The sequence below is a fragment of the Phalacrocorax aristotelis genome, chromosome 1, assembly GCF_949628215.1.
Source record: "Phalacrocorax aristotelis chromosome 1, bGulAri2.1, whole genome shotgun sequence".
In the NCBI taxonomy this organism is placed as follows: Eukaryota; Metazoa; Chordata; class Aves; order Suliformes; family Phalacrocoracidae; genus Phalacrocorax; species Phalacrocorax aristotelis.
In genome coordinates, this window is record NC_134276.1 from 18668595 (window position 1) to 18681441 (window position 12847).

The window sequence follows — 12847 nt, forward strand, 5'->3', positions numbered from 1 at the left end:
CTAACAAACTTGACTTCCTTCTACGACAAGGTCACCCACCTAGTTGACCAAGGAAAATCAGTTGATGTGATCTGTTTGGATTTCAGTAAAGCTTTCCATAGTGTCTCTCACAGTATCCTCCTGGACAAGATGTCCAGCATACAGATGGATAAACATGCAATGCAGTGGGTGAGACTTGGCTGATGGGTCGGGCTCAAAGGGTTAGAGTAAAGGCGGTTACATCGAGCTGGCGGCTGGTCAGTAGCAGGGTTCCGCAGGGATCCATCTTGGGGCTGGTACTCTTTAATCTCTTTATTAATGACTTGGATGCAGGACTGGAAGGAATACTAAGTTTGCTGATGACACAAAATTGGGAGGAGCTGTTGACACTCTGAGGGCAGAGAAGCTCTGCAGAGGGATCTGGACAGGCTGGAGAGCTGGGCAGTCACCAACTGTATGAAGTTTAACAAGAGCAAGTGCCAGATTTTACACCTGGGGCACGGCAACCCTGGATGTACATACAGACTGGGGAACGAGAGGCTAGAGAGCAGCTCTGCAGAGACAGACCTGGGGGTTCTGGTCCATGGCAAGTGGACATGAGCCGATAGTGTGCCCTGGCAGCCAAGAGGGTCAACTGTGTCCTGGGGTGCATCAAGTGCTGTATTGCAGCCGGTCTACTCTGTGCTGGTGCAGCCTCACCTCGAGTGCTGTGTGCAGTTTTGGGTGCCACTGTACATTAAAGCTACTAGGAGTGTCCAGAGAATGGCCATGAAGTTGGTGAAGGGTTTAGAGGGGCAGCTGTTTGATGAGCGGCTGAAGCCACTTGGTTTGTTCAGCCTGGAGAAGAGGAGACTGAGGGCAGACCTCATTGCAGTCTACAGCTTCCTCACAAGGGGAGGAGGAGGGGCAGGTGCTGATCTCTTCTCTCTGGTGACCAATGACAGGACCTGAGGGAATGGCAGGAAGATGTGCCGGGGGGGTTTAGGTTGGCGTATCAGGAAAACATTCTTCACCCAGAGAGTTGTGGAGCACTGGAACAGGCTCCCCAGGGAGGCAGTCATGGCACCAAGCCTGATGCTGTTCAAGAAGCACTTGGAAATCGCCCTCAGAGATACGGTGTAAATTTGGGGTTGTCCTGTGCAGGGACAGGAGCTGGACTTGATCCTTGTGGACCCCTTCCAACTCAGGACATTCTATGATTCTGTGAATATAGGCAAGGCATATGAGTTCAGGTCCAAGCTCACATGACAGTATAGGCAAAGCTCAAGTGTCCCTTGGCTTCCCCCTGCGTGTGTTATATTAAAACTAGCCCAAATCTGACTGCTCCATCATAAAGCCACATACAGCCCCTGGAATTGCTATAGCCGTGTTGAGTGATATATCTGTTCTTTCTTCACAAAAAAGTAATACAATTTGAAAGCAGTCAGCATGGCTTTACCACAGATCCCTGGCTGCCTTCAATGATGAGTTGACTGCTTTGGGGATGAAAGGCAAGCAATGGATACAGGTTATTTTGACTTTAGGAAGACTAACAAAACCCTCTTTGCTTGTATCCTTCTAACCACACTTGAGAGAGATGTATGTGGGAGTGGACTACAAGGTTGATGAAAAAATGACTGGACCATCAGGCTCAAAGAGTTCTGGTTAGCAGCTGCAAATCTAAATAGCAGACAGTTAGGAGTGGTATTCCTCTGAGTTAGATACTGAACCTGCTACTATTTAACTTCTTTACTAATGATCTGAATGATGAGATGGAATGCATCCTCACTACATTAGCAGGTGACATTAAATTATGGGGAGAAGAGGATGTGCTGGAGGGCAGGGCAGCTATAGCCTGACAGAAACTTCTTGAAGTTCAAAAAGACAAGTAAAAAAAATAGGCAAGTAAAAAAAGGCAAGTAAAGCTCATCTAAAGCTCTATCTTGGCATGAAAAATACTATGCCACTGTACCATTCGGGGACTGGCAGGCTAGAAGGCAGCCTTTCAGGAAAGGACCTGGGGGTCATGGTGAGCAACCCGAACATGAGCCAGCAATGTGCCCTTGCGTCAACAAAGGCTAACTGCATATTGGGCTGCATTAGTAAGAATGTAGCTAGCAGGCTGGGGAAAATGGCTATTCCCTGTGAACTTAAGAAGCTGCATCTGGAATATTGTGTCGAGTTTTGGACTCCTAAATACAAGAAACATTATCATACTCAAGAAAGCCCATTGGAGGAGCACAAAGCTAACTGGGAGGCTGCAGCCCATGAGTAGAGGCTGAGAGAAATGAGTTTGTTCAGTCTGAAGAAAATGTTAAGGGGATCTAATTGTGTACAACTTTCTAGTGGGTGGTTACAGAGAGAGATTCTTGGCAGCCCACCACAAAAGGACAAGGAGTAATGGACATAAACTGCATTAAAAAATTCTTATTCAACATTATGAAAAAAAAATTGAAGGGGCAGCAGCTTTATTTTAGATTGCAAGATTTTTATTGTGTTTAATTTATTTTAACTTTCTGTTGTATTTAGACCCAGTCAGCAACTAATCCCCACACAGCCACTTGCTCACTCCCCTGCTGCTGGGATGGGGGAGAGAATCAGAAGAGTGAAAGTGAGAAAATTCTTGGGTTGAGATAAAGACAGTTTAATAGGAAAAGCAAAAGCCACACACACAAGCAAAGCAAAACAAGGAATTCATTCACTCCTTCCCATGGGCAGGCAGATGTTCAGCCATCTCCAGGAAAGCAGGGCTCCATCTCGCATAACAGTTACCTGGGAAGACAAACGCCATCACTGTGAACATCCCCCCTGCCCCCCTTCTTCTTCCCCCAGCTTTATGTGCTGAGCCTGGTGTCATATGGTATGGAATATCCCTTTGGTGAGTTTGGGTCAGCTGTCCTCGCTGTGCCCCCTCCCAACTCCTTGTGCACCCGGCAGAGCATGGAAAGCTGAAAAAGTCCTTGACTAGTGTGAGCACTACTTAGCAACAACTAAAACATCTCCACATTATCACCACTGTTTGTAGCACAAATCCAAAACATAGGCATACTAGCTAATATGAAGAAAATTATACCAGCCAAAACCAGGACAGTTGCATAACAGAAAAAACTTAATGATATCTTTAGCTAATTTATTTAAGCTAAAAGCATATCATACTTTTTTAAAACCCTGAAGGAAGTACAGTTATTAATGCCCCAGGAAAAACTATGGTTTGATTTACAAGCTCTGTTTTGGAGGACAAAGTACAGCAACTATGATATAGCAAAATCGAAATGCCTCTGTGAATATACTGGGGGAAATGAATATATATTGTGGAGTGAAAATGCCTTCCATTCCAGCTAAGAAGCAGATTGTCTGGAACTTAATTGTATCACAGATAATTCTGTGATCTTTTTAGCACTTAACTGCAAGAGTACTTTTATTGCAGGAGGATCATTAGGATAAGGCAAAATCCTTACTCTACCTGGTTTGCATAAATTCCCCTAACAGTGGAAGTTGGAGGTGTAGCCCATTCATATCCTTCTTTTAAATATCAGTGGCAATTGATTTTGGTCAGCTATGAATATAATTATGTCAGAAGAACAAACATGAAGAGTGTTATTGACTAAAAAATATTTTACCCTTGCTTTGTTTATAGCGAGAAAGTTCCACCTGGAAGATCAGGTAAAAGACACATTTGTGATTCAGTTCAACTTACTAGCTAATCCTCTTCTACATACACTGACAACAAGTCTAAATACCTTCAGCTGCCAGAGAAAGTATTCATTTTACTAAATGTAAACTCTTGTAGTGTAGACAGCTCCTTTTAAATGAGTTTGCCTAATTACCTATATTTTCAATGAAGAAAACCAAATGCTTATAATACACAATTTGTCTCATTCTAAAGTAGACATCTAAAATAGGTCAGATGAATCAGGCCTTAAAAGAGCCTCTTTCTCTTCACTGAATATAAAGGGACTCTGGCATGATTAGCTCGGAAGTGTACACTCTATTTGTCTAAAGTTAGATGAGAGGAATCCCATCCCACCTGTTTGTACACTTAATAAAAGAATACCAATACAGTAAAAAATGAACAAACTGTCCCCAGGCTTTAAAACAAGTTGTTTTAATCTTGAGCAATCCAGCTCTTAATTTAGGGTTTGATTCATCTTCCATTGAAGTCAATAGCTGTATGTTTTAAGAGGAATTTAATGAAGCTTGTCAATTATTTTTGTTTACTCTCTCATCAGGGATGCTTAACTAGATTCAGTGAGAAATGGATACCAATGCTTAATGGGGAAGGATATTCTATAAATACAGGTTATACTTTGAACAGGATTTTTTTGTAAATTAGTTTTGTTCCTTCCATCTTTTAAATTAAATATGAGAGCAGTACAGATACATCCTTAGTGATGAATCTAGTTAAAAATTCTCATTCAAGTAACACCAGAAAGTACAGATGTTGTTTCATTCCCCAGGATGATTAGCCCTTTAATTCATATATGTAATATATTAAATAAAGTCCAGTGGGATGTTATTGCTCTTTTGAAGTGATGACTTGGAAACTTGCTTAGCACTGTCAGTTTTGCAGAGCTCCTTAGAGCTGCACCCCAGATAACAATAGGCATATAGTACTATTTATAAAACAGAGTACAACAAAGTTGTAGTTGGAAAGTCTGATAAAAACTGTACGAGCCTTGTATAGGTGATGATAATGAACAGCTATCTAAATTAAGTCATTGAACATTTACTACGTAGCCTGGGTGTAATCCAGTCATAATCTCAATGTGGGGAATTGAGGAAACAGTGGGCATGCACTTAACATAACTATGACTATGACACGTAACCAGGAGCCTCTGCTGGCACTAATGGGAGAGATGAAGCCAAATCACTTGTGTTCTCTTTCATCCTTGCTGAATTCATGCTCAGTACCTAACTGGCTTCACAGTTCATTGATTTGCATGTGCAACTAGTACAGAGGTCTTGAAGAAGGGGAGAGAGGAAATTCTGTTGAAGGAGTTAGCATCCGAGTGAGATTAACAAACTCTGGAGTTAAACTCTAAACCTCTATTCTCTAAATCAGTTTCTATTTCTATCTGAAAATTTGCTTCAGATTAATACAGGCTTGAGATCCTGAATCCTGAACATTACCAGGAGCTGTGTGAGCAGAGAGAGAAGGCCGTCTTTCCTTGGCTGTCCACTGAGAGCTGTGCATTACAGGTTCCCCAGCCAACCCATGTTTGACAACCCTGGTGCAAAGGCAAAAGAGGTCAGCTTGGAAGGATTCTTTTAGACATACGAAAAAACTGAGTAGCAACTCTGCATATTAAAAGCAGGATTAAATTAAAAGAACTGGATCAGTATGGGAGTGGATGAAGGCGAAGGACTTCTGGTCCACCTGGTAGTAAAGGAAGAGGATTTAACTAGATGGAGAAATATAAGCAGCTTCGAGAGGTTAGAAACAAACAATGATGCAAAATCAAATGCTTTTACTTTTATTCTCCCTACCCCATTCTTGTGGCATGAGATTTTTGCTAAACAAGCAGTTTTCCTATAAACTAGCTCTGCTGTGCCATTCCTAGCTTTCATTGACTCAACATTCTGAGTAACTTTGATTACAGCATCAAATCCAGCCACTTGTGAATAGTCAGCCTATGTAAGCCTCTAGGGGAGAAATGTGTGCTCTGCAGAGCTTTTTAATGGGGACTACTGAAGATTATAGCACATAATGCTAGTAGGGTAACTTCAGCACCTTTGGTGCTCTCCTCCCGGGTGAATCTGCTCTTGAATTGCTCTAATTGTGTCAACTTGTATTTAAGAAAATTTGGTGCAGACTAACAGAAACTCTGGGTCCTCAAGGGATGCAGAATTAAAAAGTCTTTCGTGTTCCAATTGAATTAACTACATCAGTAGTTTTCCTGCAAATTATCACTTTGTTAATTATCCTTGCAGACTTTATATTTCATACTGAAAGAAACATTAAGTTTGTGTGCATTAAAAGTGACAGTGATATGTAATATGTTACTTAGGGGTTTTACAGGGAATAACGAAAAACAGAGAAATTGTATCAATGATCCACAGGGAAGGTGTTAGAGGCTGCATATATATATATTGATATAACTGCAGCATTTTCTGGTAACTTTTTGTACGGTGACATGCAGAATAATTTATATATCTCATCTTCCTGTAATACCATCCATAAATTTTGTCTTATACAAGCCTATTTCATCAGACAAAAAAATTCCACACAAGTTTTATAACACTATAAAGACAGGATGAGTTTCACTTTCTGATTTACTAGCACAAAAATCCTAGTAAAAGCATTTTGATGGCAGAAGAGCCATCAAAATATCTTATTCAGTTTTAGCTTCTTGTTTTATTTACCAGCTCACACAAACTACATAAAAGCCTCTTTCTTAAGAGCAAATGAAAAATACAGAACCAAGATAGCAAACCCTTAGTAACAGCTGGGATTTATCTGAGATTTGTATGTTCAGTAAACAAATGTGTTCATCTACTCTGCTGGATTTGATGGTGGAAATGTTGCCACATGATCAGCATGGCAACAGTCATTACCAAATTAGTAAAATTACACAATAATGATGTTGGGCCACATGTAGCATGGATACTCTATCTAGTAGGCTAATTTGCAAGGACTTGCTTACCCTGCAGGTCCTTTGATACCAGCCCTTACTTCATTATAGGGAGCCTTACATAGTGGTGCTGGTATACCTGACAGCCTGTTTTTGAGATCAGTTGCTGCCTCAGGAAATAGAAAATAGCACTGGTAGGACTGACTACCTAAGTGATTTAGCACATTGAAAAGCAACATGTTGCATTACCTGGGTGACACACTATTACTCAGCAATAGCAGCAGCTGCCAGCAGCAGTGGAAGCAGTAGTATGGCTCCCAGCTGGACAAATAACTAATCTGGAGGCAGGTAGGAGCTTCTTATCACACCTTAACTTCTCTCTCCTGTATAGGCAGCCTCTGGTGATGGTAGTTACTTTTTGTATGGTCTTAAAAATCATGGTGTTGTGAGTAGCTGGAACATGCTGTCCTGGGCTGGGGACGGGAAGAATAGTAATGAAAAAACAGTCAATGTTTTTAAGGAGGAGCTGAATCCTGCTACCCAGAACAGCAAAACTTTTCTCTCTCTCCTTAATTTCCTTGGCACTGTGATGCTTGGCAGAAGATGTTCAAAAGGAGGCAGAAATAATTCTGTGCCTTTGCAATTAACCCTTGTTACGGATGATTAGGTCTGAGTAGCAAAAATACTTTTTCATTCAAACTCGTCCTCATTGAAGATCAGGAGCAAAACCATTTCTTCCTCCATGCCCTGATGGTGACACTTGTATCTGTTTTCCATCAGCCCTGGTGACAAAGAATAGATCTGTATTAATTCAGGACACTGAAAAGACTTTGTCAGCCAAAGCCAAGGTAGTTTGAGTGCTGTGGTGGGCTGACCTTGGCCAGCAGCTGAGCCCCTACCCGGTCTCTTGCGCACTTCCCCCAAGGAGGGGTGGGGGAGAGACTTGGAATAGCAAAAGCTGAGAACTCATGGGTTGAGATAAAGACAGTTTAATAGGTGAAGCAAAGCTGCATACACAATAAAAGCAAAATAAGGAATTAACTTACTACTTCGTATTGACAGGCAGGTGTCCAGCCACTTCCTGGGAAACAGGACCTCAGCACACGTAACACTTACTTGGGAAGACAAATGCTTTAACCATAATCATCCCCTTTCCTCCTCCTTTCCCTGAGATTTTATTGCTGAGCACAATGTCATGTGGCATGGAACACCTGTTCTGTCAGCCTGGGTCAGCTGTCCCAGTTGTGTCACCTCCCAGCTTCTTGTGCACCCCTAGCCTACTTGCTGGTGGGGCAGAGTGGGGAACAGAAAAAAAACCCAACCCTCGATGCTGTGCCAACACTCCTCAGCAACATCCAAAACACTGGTATGTTATCAACACTGTTTTAGTCACAAATGCAAAACACAGCAGGGTATGGGCTGCTATGAAGAAAGTTAACTCCATCCCAGCCAGACCCAGCACAACTGCTGCTGCAGCAAAAGTCATCACAAGAGAAGAAGAACACCTGTGCTGGAAGATGTACCTATAGAGGAGCCTGATCTGTCTGGGGATGGCATATAACTATGTCAACCTACAAATCAATTAAAAATCCACAAGATATTAGATGTCTGATTGATGTTTACCTGGGAGAGGAGCATACGGTTACAGCCCATGTTCTCTCCTTTTCTCAAGCTGAATAAATTATAATTGTACCTATGTATATGTTTTGTCTGCATTCAAAACTCAAGCCATCAGGCACTACAGCCTGCTGGACCCAGGCTGGGTTCCACTGCTGGTAAACACATGGAGGAAGCCGGCAGGGAAGCACAAGGCTAAGGGTGTGGGGAGAAGCCCAGCCTGGGGCACAGCTTCACAGGTGGGGCTGACGCAGAGGTGTTCAGGCCAGGACCAGGAGTGGCTCCACTGCGGGGGTGTAGCAAGGGGTGCGGCCCCAGGCATGGCTCCAGAAGTGAGGTAGGCACAAAGACATGAGGCCCAGGGTGGGGTAGGAGAGCAGTATGTGTGCTGGCAATATGCCCATAACCTGGCTCTGTGCCAGAAAAAGATAAAATTGGAAAGGATTTACCAAATGACCTTCTTAGCTGGGAAACATAATTTTGGGTCCAGCATGGGCTGTGGTGATATGTTGTTGGTGCACAAGATGATGGAAGCAACAGCATGGGCTGAGGGTGGAACAAAACAGGCTCTGAGGAAGGCAAGTGTCCAGTGGAGAGACTGAGTGAAAGATTAGGAAAAGTCTGAGGTAAGAGTCTAAAGTTAAAGCAAAGTGTTAAATTGGAACCTGCGGCATCCAGACCCAACAATCACCAGCATCGATGACTGGGAGGGAAAGTAGGAGAAACTGGTGAAGAGGATGGTGAGACAGCTGTGGAGGGTCTCACAGATCACTTGCACAGAAAGGCAATGCCTAATCTGACAAAGCCTACTAGTGTGTGGTTAACCCAGCAACATATTTGGAATAACTTTGAGCTGGGAGAATACTTCTGAGTAGGTCATTTGTTTGTGTCATGAAGGCAAAATATTATTGACCTAGTTGTAGGAGGCTTCAGCTCCACTCTACTGGATGATCAAACCAGAGTGACTCCTAGAATGGGGAAAAGGAAGAATGTTGATTTTGTTGCATCAGACCATGTGAGTGTATGAAAGCAACCAGGACGTTAAAAAGAGCATTGGAGACCACTAGTACTGTAGCCTGAAGGGGAACCCAGAAGGAGCAAGTCGTAGTCACTGGCTTACAGTCTTCTTCAAATCTACTGGGTTTTTAATCCACATTACTTAATGACATATAATTCTTTGTTATCACTGACATGGAATTATATAATTATCATTTAACAGAAAATAGTAAACATAAAATTCATGTTCATGCCTGTATTCTACTACAGGAAGAAAACAAACAGTGAAATCCAGTACCTGTAATTCTACATGGATCAGAAATTGTGAGTTCAGACTTATCTGAGCTAGGCTTCTGAATGTGGAAGTTAGCCTCCTGCTTTTGTGTTTTGTTACTGTACTTAGCAAACAGGAATTTGGAGAGATGATTTGCACAACCAGGATATGCAGAGAGAGAAGAGGTATTTTTCTTCCAGTGAAAATGACCCAACAATATAGTCCTAAATACTGTCTAGCTGCTTGGGTTAAGGGTAAACACAGTTTATATATACTGAGGTATTTGCAAACCGGCTGAGTAACTTTGTTAAATGGGGACCCACTTACCAATATACTTAATATCAATAATTCCTTAGTAACTTTATGAAAAAAAGACCTTGTTCCAGTGCAAAGTGACTATAAATTGGAGGCATTGTTAATAACAATACTAGCATATTTTGTTCATGTGATGATAATGTAAACTATTGTTCAAAGTTCAAGGCAATGGAGCCACTGAGGATTTTTCTTATCTTCGCTGTTCTTCAGTCCTCTGAATAGTACTGTTGTTTTCCACCCAATCCTAAGTTGTCTTCCTGATAAACAGATAAAACCTCATATTTCCAGTGCATCTGCATATGATTTTTCTGTAATGCTGGATTTATAGATGATTTGAATCTCTTTATGGAGTGTTCTTTGAGTCAAATTGCTGGTGGGTTTTTTTCAGTACTATTTATGTGTATCTCTGGGAAAAGTTTGTCTGTCGCCAACACATGTAGATGTGACGTGTGACTTTGCAGAAGACTAATGATATCAATTCATCTCACTAAATGTGATATCAATGCAGGTATCCATTTAAACATTTGTGAATGATGTTACTTCAACAGCTGTAAAGCTTCTATATAACTATATATCCCAGTATGTAGCTATGCTATGGATATTATAAGTGGCAATGAGGCAAAAAAATACAGTGGTATCTTAGAAATGACAGTGCAACTTTATTGCTCTAGTTTGAAGCTCTTGAAAAACCAAACTGACTTATTACTAAATAAGTGCATAAACACTTGTAAAACTAGTTAAAAACAAACTAGCATATACCACTGGTTTTGAAGGATCTGTTTTCTAAAAAAGCAAAAATTGGTTTATTTTGAAACTCAGGAGAAGCGGGGAACTCATATGTCACCAGTTCTCATCTCCTCAGCAAAATCAGGCCTTGAGTCAGAAGAAAGGTCTCTAAAGGCATGCAAATGCATATGATATAAACAAACACAGCTTCTCTGTCTGCACTGTTCACTGAAAAATTGTTAATGTTGAACTCTATATGAGAAACTACTTTAATACCTATATCCTGATAACTGCTTGTAAAAGTCTTTTACCTTTTGGAGACTATCCAGCCTGTAAAGTAATTCCCCAACTTGCTTTTAAAGGCTGCATTATGGTAGGAAAATGAAAGTCTCAAATTCTTCTGGGTTTTGTTCCTCTCTTGTCATAATCTGCAGCTCCTCCTTTTATTGTTTCTATATTTACATGCTGCAGAGGTAAAATAGTGTGGTTAAGTGATCAGGGTAATAAACTGTGAGCTTATGTTCAGACAACTGTCTCCTATTGCTAAAGAAAGTCATTAAATAAATCAGAGACATTTATTTTTAAGTACATTTAAGCCATTATTGGAGCAAAATTTACACTATGTTAATGTTGACTCTAGATCACAGAATATGAAAGAAAACTATGCTTCAAGGCTTCAGGGGCAGCTTCCATCTATCCAGTAAAAAGTTAATCCAACACAGGAATGTCAACTAAGACCACTGAGATACTTCAAAATTAATATACTGCAAATGCTTTTCACACACTTAAGCTGCTAAAGACAACAGAAATGGTGATAAATTTACAGCAAGGACCCTTAAAAATCTGTAGCTCATCAGAAACTGGCCTGTTCATAGGAGTTTTAATACTCTGAGTACAGCCTTGTCCTGGAAGGTGTAGGAACTGCAGAAGACTGGCTGTGAACCCAGCTCCCTACCGCCCCCACAGCATGGTGTCCAGCTGTTGAAGGGTCAGGGAAATGCACTGAAGTTAAGCATCCCATCATGATGTTGGCAAGCAGGTTTGAGGCCAGGAAGTGCAAGGAACCATTCACCTGAACTCTTCAGATAAATGCCTTGCACACCAAATCAGCACGTTGAGAGATGATTTGATAGTTCATAATATGGATAGTCTGTAATTCCTTTAAAAGATACTATTAACTATGTCTTTCACAGGATTTAAAATGGCTTTTCTGTCTTTCTAGAAAGAACATGTTTTTCAATGGTTTATTTTTCACTTCATTTTTTGAAATTTCGATTGATGCTTATGTCCTTCATGAATTACAGTATATCTTCAAGGTCATTATTTGGCAAAGCACATTTTTCCAGCCCATACTGGCCAAGAACTGACACAGAATCTATTCATCCTGTACAAGGTTTTTTTGGGGGCCTAACAAAATGCAGTTACCTATTTCAACCTGTAGAATCATAGAATCATAAAGGTTGGAAAAGACCTCTAGGATCATCAAGACCAACTGTCAACCCAACACTACCATGTCTCCTAAACCATGCCCTGAACTGCCTCGTCTACACGTCTTTTAAATACCTCCAGGGATGGTGACTCCACCACCTCTCTGGGCAGCCTGTTCCAATGCCTGACCACTCTTTCAGTGAAGATTTTTTTCATAATATTCAATCTAAACCTCCCCTGATGCAGCTTGAAGCTGTTTGAGGCCATTCTAGCACTAGTGACCTGGGAGAAGAGACCAACACCCACCTCACTACAACCTTTCAGGTAGTTGTAGAGAGCGATAAGTTCTCCCCTCAGCGTCCTCTTCTCCAGGCTAAACAACCCCAGCTCCCTCAACCTCTCCTCATAAGACTTGTTCTCTAGACCCTTCACCAGCTTCGTTGCCCTTCTTTGGACATGCTCCAGCGACTCAATGTCTTTCTTGTAGTGAGGGGCCCAAAACTGAACACAATATTAAAGGTGCAGCCTCACCAGTGCCGAGTACAGGGGCATGATCACTTCCTTACTCCTGCCGGCCACACTATTTCTGCTACAAGCCAGGATGCCATTGGCCTTCTTGGCCACCTGGGCACACTGCCGGCTCATGTTCAGCCGGCTGTCAACCAACACCCCCAGGTCCTTTTCCTCCAGGCACCTCTCCAGCCACTCCTCCCCAAGCCTGTAGCGTTGCATGGGGTTGTTGTGACCCAAGTGCGGGACCCGGCACTTGGCCTTGTTGAATCTCATACCGTTGGCTCCAGCTCAACAATCCAGCCTGTCCAGCTCCCTCTGTAGGGCCTTCCTGCCCTCCAGCAGATCGACACTTCCACCCAGCTTGGTGTCATCTGCAAACTTACTGAGGGTGCACTCAATCCCCTCATCCAGATCATCAGTGAAGATATTGAACAGGACCAGCCCCAGC

The 12847-nt window shown here is 42.0% G+C and overlaps 2 protein-coding genes across 2 annotated transcripts in view; both read left to right on the forward strand.

Annotated features, from left to right (window-relative positions):
* ATM (ATM serine/threonine kinase) overlaps nt 1–12847 on the forward strand; it is a 579279-nt gene that overhangs the window by 179156 nt on the left and 387276 nt on the right. The gene's annotated exons all lie outside the window — the stretch shown is intronic.
* DDX10 (DEAD-box helicase 10) overlaps nt 6820–12847 on the forward strand; it is a 217593-nt gene continuing 211565 nt past the window's right edge. Inside the window, exon 1 of the mRNA XM_075082470.1 lies at nt 6820–6878. The gene's annotated coding sequence lies outside the window, so the exon portion shown is untranslated. The remainder of the gene's footprint in view (nt 6879–12847) is intronic.